Raw genomic sequence first — 6,329 nt, forward strand, 5'->3', positions numbered from 1 at the left:
TGTAGATACAATATATATGGTTAATAAGCTTTCACGATTTATAGTAGTGTTTTACTGTAATAAAGATTTATTTCCTCAACCAAGCGTTTTGTGCGATCATAAAATTCGATACTACCTAAAGTTAATACCAGGACTCTTTTTTTTTATTATTATTATTCTTGAAGGTCCATGCAAATAGTTTATAGTCAAATATTATTTCTAAATATATCGAGTACTATTGAATTACGAGACTTGTCTGTACCATTGACTTGATACGTTCTTCATTAAATAATAATGTACAAAAAAAAAAAAAAAAAAAGTTTTCTATAGCACTTGATGGAATACTATTAATTCAGGTTTTATGGATGACACTACCAGTATAAAAGAGTGAATTTTCTACAGGCCAGAAATAATAAATGTTAGTATATAATGGAAAAATATTTCTGTTACACTAAAAATATCAGATGAGTTTAAACTTAGAAGTAACTTCGGTTCAGTGGTATGATGAATGAAGAAAAGTTATAATTCACTTACAATAAGGACATTTAAGTAGAAGTAAAGCTTAAAGCTACTATTATATTTCTGATATCTGCTATTTCTTCATGTTTCGCTAAATATATTTTTAGCGTATTACAGTAAGTGGTTGAAATGCCATTTATAAAGTACGAACATGTGAAAGTGAACCGGTTTACATTTCAAACAGTTTCATTAAAGGGCAGGAGGGCTTTAAAAAATCATGATGGTACACAACTTGGATAACCATATGCAACCACAGTAACCACTAATAATATTTTTAAATGTATGAAATATACATGGATCGACCATTTATGAAATGAAGTCACGATTATCTGATAATGTTGTTTTTTTTATATTCCACGGCGATTAAATTATATTTTATACTATTTGCATAGCAGAAAATCACAAATGATTTTCTGGCGATTCATTCGGATTTCATAATATCGTGGTTTCTTTATACTTGAAAACGAAAACACCAGTACATAATTTTTTTTAAACAATTACTAGCATATCTTAGTGGGTGAATACATGAAGCAGTATTATTGAATGAGGTCACCACAATCCAAGGTTGAAGACTGCTTCAGAGTATTTGTTTGCTTTTTGATATTGAAACTCTCCATCAGATAAACTGTTAATATTCATCTCTTGTATTTTTTGAAGTGTTTGAACATTTTATCCATATTAACACTTAATTAACTTCTAAGTTCAAATTTCCGGTTATTTGAAATTGTAATACGTTACATAATAAATCGGAGACTCGTCTGGGATAAATTATAAGACGTAACAAACAGTACATACAGTCTTAATCTACTTATCCTAATCATATCTCTTCAGACGATCTATCATATTTGTTGAATGCTTCCAATATACTAGCTTTAATTTTATCTGAGTTATTGTTAATTATGTTCACATTACTTTTAGGTGTATTTAGTAGCGAACCAAGGGAGGCGGTTCGCCCCGGGTGAAAATCAGGAGGGAGGTAACATAGAGAGAGTTGAAATACCAGTTTAAGTTTTTAAACCAAATGAAAAATTCGCCAAAGTAAGAAGACAATTTTTAAAATGTTCAAACTATTACAACAGCTTAATGTTAATTTCTAGTATAAAATATTTTTTATTGGTAATACAAAATTTACAAGGGAAAAATTAAACATTTGATAAAAAAGTAAGATCGAAAGGCTAACGTTTGTTAACGTTTTAGTCATCACTTTGATAAGCATAGCCAGCTGGCTGCAACCGACATTTTAAGTCTCGTCACTTGACACGGTGACTCCACATGCATGAAGTATGTATCATTAAGTAATTATGATGAAACATAAGGTGCTGTTTATAACAACATCATGGTAATTATACCAGTATACAGTATTTTTTTGACAATGTGGTATAGTAATGGTGTTTAAGTGTTTATAAATGCATCGTCGCAATGCTATAGAAACTCATGTTTATAAATGGTGGTCCCTGTGACTACTGGTGATCAGTAAAAACATACAAAAAGTCACACTTGGCAATAATCTTTAGACTTAACTTTTTTCCTACAACCATGTCTACTGAAGCAGCGATGGTGTGTATGACTGAATGGTTTTTTTATGATGACTATGTGGTGATTTTAGGATGATGGTGGTGATGTGCCTGCTTTTTTTAATGAAACTATGATGCATGCTGATGTTAAGACAGGGTGATGATGTGACTGCATGGAGATGTGTTAATGCTTACATGCTTAATACAGTAAACGCCATTTTAAAATCTCATCAAAAGCTACAGTATTATTCTATAATGAATCACTACTAACGCTTATTGGCTAAGTCAAGTCATCTTAATTTTAATATTTTACAATGTTCAGTGTAGTATCTTTGTATATTTAATATGTTGTAAATGCTTACTGCTTAATAAATAATGAACTCAATTGTAATAGCTAGCGTTATACCATAATATATTCAATTGGTGTTAATGCAATGCCATTGACAATTAATTGTCTCGGCTGATAATCTGATAACTCAATGGGTATCTGGTTGGGATAAGTTTGAGAAACACTTGTTTGAAGGTTTTCTGTTGTAATAAAATTGTTTACTTCTTTATATACTGGATATACTAGTTATTTGTGAGTAACGCTCGAAATTTTCTGCTTTTTTTTTTTTTTAGGTTTGTGCTTAAACCCCATCCCCGAAAATAATAATAATCACCGACAATTTATTCAGTTAATATATTCCAAGACATAATAATACATGCTTGCTATGAATATTCATGCTTTATACCTTTTAATTTTGAAATTTTGCAAGAAACATCCGTGTTAAAAAAAATCAGCCCAGTGGATTCCAATGAAGAAGACAAGATAACAGCACTCCTGATGTGCCCCATGCTGATCAGATGTGTAAAGTGATCAGATGCGTCTATACTGAATGTGACAAAACTGAGATAAAGGAATCATTCTTTGGCTTCTTTCGTAATGCCGAAAAGACTCTGAGCTTAGAATCAGAGACATCTGGAGAAAGGTGAATTGGACATAAACCTGTGCAGTGGTCAATAATATGACAATGCTAAAACTATGGCTGGAATTCATGGTGGTGTTCAACCAAAGATCACAGAAATTAATCCCAATGCTTTATTTGTGTCTTGTGCAAATTACTCTTTGAACCTTTGTGGAGTGCACTCATTTGAAAGCATTTATTCATGTATACATGTTTTGGAACATTGGAGAGAGTCTATTCCTTTCTTTTCAGTCTTACTTCATCAATGTGAAATGCTGATGGAAAATGTAGGCATGACAGTCAAAAGACTTTTTCAGACAAGATGAAGTGCTCATTACGACACTATGAAGCCAGTGAAGGCAAATTTTGAAAAGTTGGCCTCAACTCTTGAAGTACTGTGTGATCCCCCCAAAAAAATGTGGACACAAGAGGATCAGCTCAGGCTTCACTGTCTGCTGTATGTGATTTATCTTTTTTGAGTTACCTTTATTTTTGGTGTGAAGTCCTGGAAGAAATTAATCTCACACAAAAGTATTTGCAAATATTTAGAATCAACCTTGAAGCTCCAAGCTCTAAAACTATTTCTTGAAGATCAGCGCAATGAAATTATAAAGTTACAAAATGTGAGGAAATGGACACTTGTATGGAGATAAGATGGAGAGTAAAGCTCCGGAAAAGGATGCCAGGAGAGATGGCAAAGGTGCTGATCTCACATTGCCAAAGTAAAAAGGACTATGTGAATCTCTGCCAAGCTTGTTACTGTACTTGAAATTCTTTTTAACTATCAGTGTGTCTATCGCTTCCTATGAAAGAAGTTTTCCAAATTGCGACTGATAAAAAAAATATTTGCTTGACCATGAGTCAGAAAAGACTGACAAATCTGGATTTACTTTCATTTAAATATTAATGTGCAACAAAGTAAATGTTAATGAGATCGCTGATCAATTTGCAGTAATTAAGGCTCGAAAGCAGAGACTGTGAATCATCTCTATTTACCTCTGAAGAATCGGCTGAACGGTTCCTATATTTTTTGTATAAAGTAAAATGCACTATTACTGAATTTTTAATGTTCTGCATTTTTCTTATTTCCAATTTGCTTATTACAGAACTGTACTGTTTAAAAATCTGCTTGCAAACATGATATATTGTTCTGTGTATTTAAATTTTAAAATTATTTATGGGGATGCCAAATACTTTATGTACACAATGGGTCAAATCTTATTCGTCTTGTCCTAGTTGTAAGTGTTAATTCTGGTTGGTCCGTTATTAGTCGCATGCTATAATTGTGCATCACAGTATTGGCTTGCGTAGTTACTTGGCACATTTTCTTATACTGATGTTCTACTCTCGTCATCTCGGTCGCTAACTTCTACCATACAAGTAACTGAAGTATTTAATACCACGTACTACAGATAAACACCTTTGTTTGGTTATAAAGTAATTTATTTCAGCATTTCCAAGCTGTCTACTTTGATAGGATATAGGATGTTCCTTTCAGTTTGTGTCTAACTGAGTCAAAACAGTGCCTATAACAAAACCTGAAGCATCCGTAATTAAAATGAATATTTTACTAAAGTCTTAGAGTGGTGCCTTTGATAGTGAGTCTCGTAGTTTTTCAAAAGCTTCTTGCCTTTCATATGTTCTTCGAAATTGTATATCTTTTTTACGGCATTCAGTTAAGTTTCTTGCTAGACTCAAAAAAATGTGGGATGCATTTTTTATATAAAATCCTACGAATCCTAAAAATTCTCGAATATCTTTCACTGTTTTTTGTACAAGATAATTTTTACAAACTTCTAGTTTCATTGGGTCAAATTTTACATATTCTGCTGTTACAACATGACAATATTCTTCATCTTTTCATACAGTTGGTCTTTATGTTTTCAATACTTGCAGAAAAAGCTATGACATCATCTAGATAACAAAAACGTTCCGAATCTTGTAAAGTAGGTAGTACAGAATCCACTAATCTTTGAAATGTTGAAGGAGTATTATATAAACCAAATGGCAATCTATTAAATTGAAAAACCTTAAGGCAGTGCAAATGCAGTCTAAGCTTTGTTTTCTTCCTTGATTTTTACTTACCAGTATTCACTTTAAAAGTCTATGGAAGAAAAACAGTTACTTTTATATGACCAATCTAACATCTCCTGGATAACAAGTAATGGACAGAGGTCTTTGACTGTTACACCATTGACTTTTCTAAAATCTACACAGAGCCTTCAATGGCCATTCTTTTAAGGAATTAATACAACTGGGGATGCATACGGACTGCTGCTATCTTATATTACACCTTGTTTAAGCATTTCTTTCACACATTCATTCAGTTTTACCTTATGCTTTTCTGGCACTCTACAGGATCTTTGTACTAGAGGTTTATTGTCCCTTAACACTATCTTATGATTAACCTTATAAGTACTTTGATTACAGCTACCTTATCCTACAAATACACCTGTATATTCTTCTAGCAACCTTATTAACCTATTTTTATATTTCTCTTCTTCATCTCCTAAGATAAGAGTTCCAGTTTATTTTACAGTACTTTGCCAGCTTCTGGTTAAGTTCTCTGTTGTGTCGCGAGCTCTACCTACCACGATGTGCTTACGTAGTTTTTTTTTTTTTTTTCTCATTTATGTTTAATGTTTCTACTGTCATGATGCCTCTCAAACATTTTAGTGATACAAGTAGCTATGTAAATCCCTGCTTCTTCTGTTCCTACAGGCTCAGTTTACACTTTTAATTTTACTTTAAGTTTTCTACTTTAACTTCAATAATGAATTTACTTCTAGTAGGCATTTCTGTAACTTTAACTAATTTTTAGGTACTCATTCCATTAAATTATCGACATACATGTAGAAGTATCCGAGGATTCTGATTTAGTTTCCCTGCTTTAGTTTTTTTAATTTTACTTTGCCTTACTTTAATGCCACTTACCGTCTTTTTAGCATTCTTGGAATTATTGTTATTATAACTTTAACTACTAATATTTTTGCTAGACGGCTTTTCTTTCTATTTTCGTTAACTTGATTTCTCTTTAAACATTTCGGATTCTTACGATGGTGACTCTTTCGTTTATCGTCGCATTCAGGAATGTCAGTGATTTTGTATATTGACAACTGATTTTTAGCCTTGCCAATGCTAGTGTTCGATGTCTGAGTAATAGCTTTAGTCAGCGAGAATGTATCATTTGTCGTAATTTTAGCTCGTAAGTCTGAATGTACTACTCCTTCAAAACGTAATATTTTTATTTCTATGCACAGCTTACCTCTAGTAATAGATATTTCAATGTCGTAATATTGTACGTAGGTAAGAGATATTTAAGTGTCGTAATCTTGTAATAAGTCTTATTCTAAAATACCATCTGTCTCGA

Source organism: Tachypleus tridentatus, chromosome 6 (assembly GCF_004210375.1).
Source record: "Tachypleus tridentatus isolate NWPU-2018 chromosome 6, ASM421037v1, whole genome shotgun sequence".
In the NCBI taxonomy this organism is placed as follows: Eukaryota; Metazoa; Arthropoda; class Merostomata; order Xiphosura; family Limulidae; genus Tachypleus; species Tachypleus tridentatus.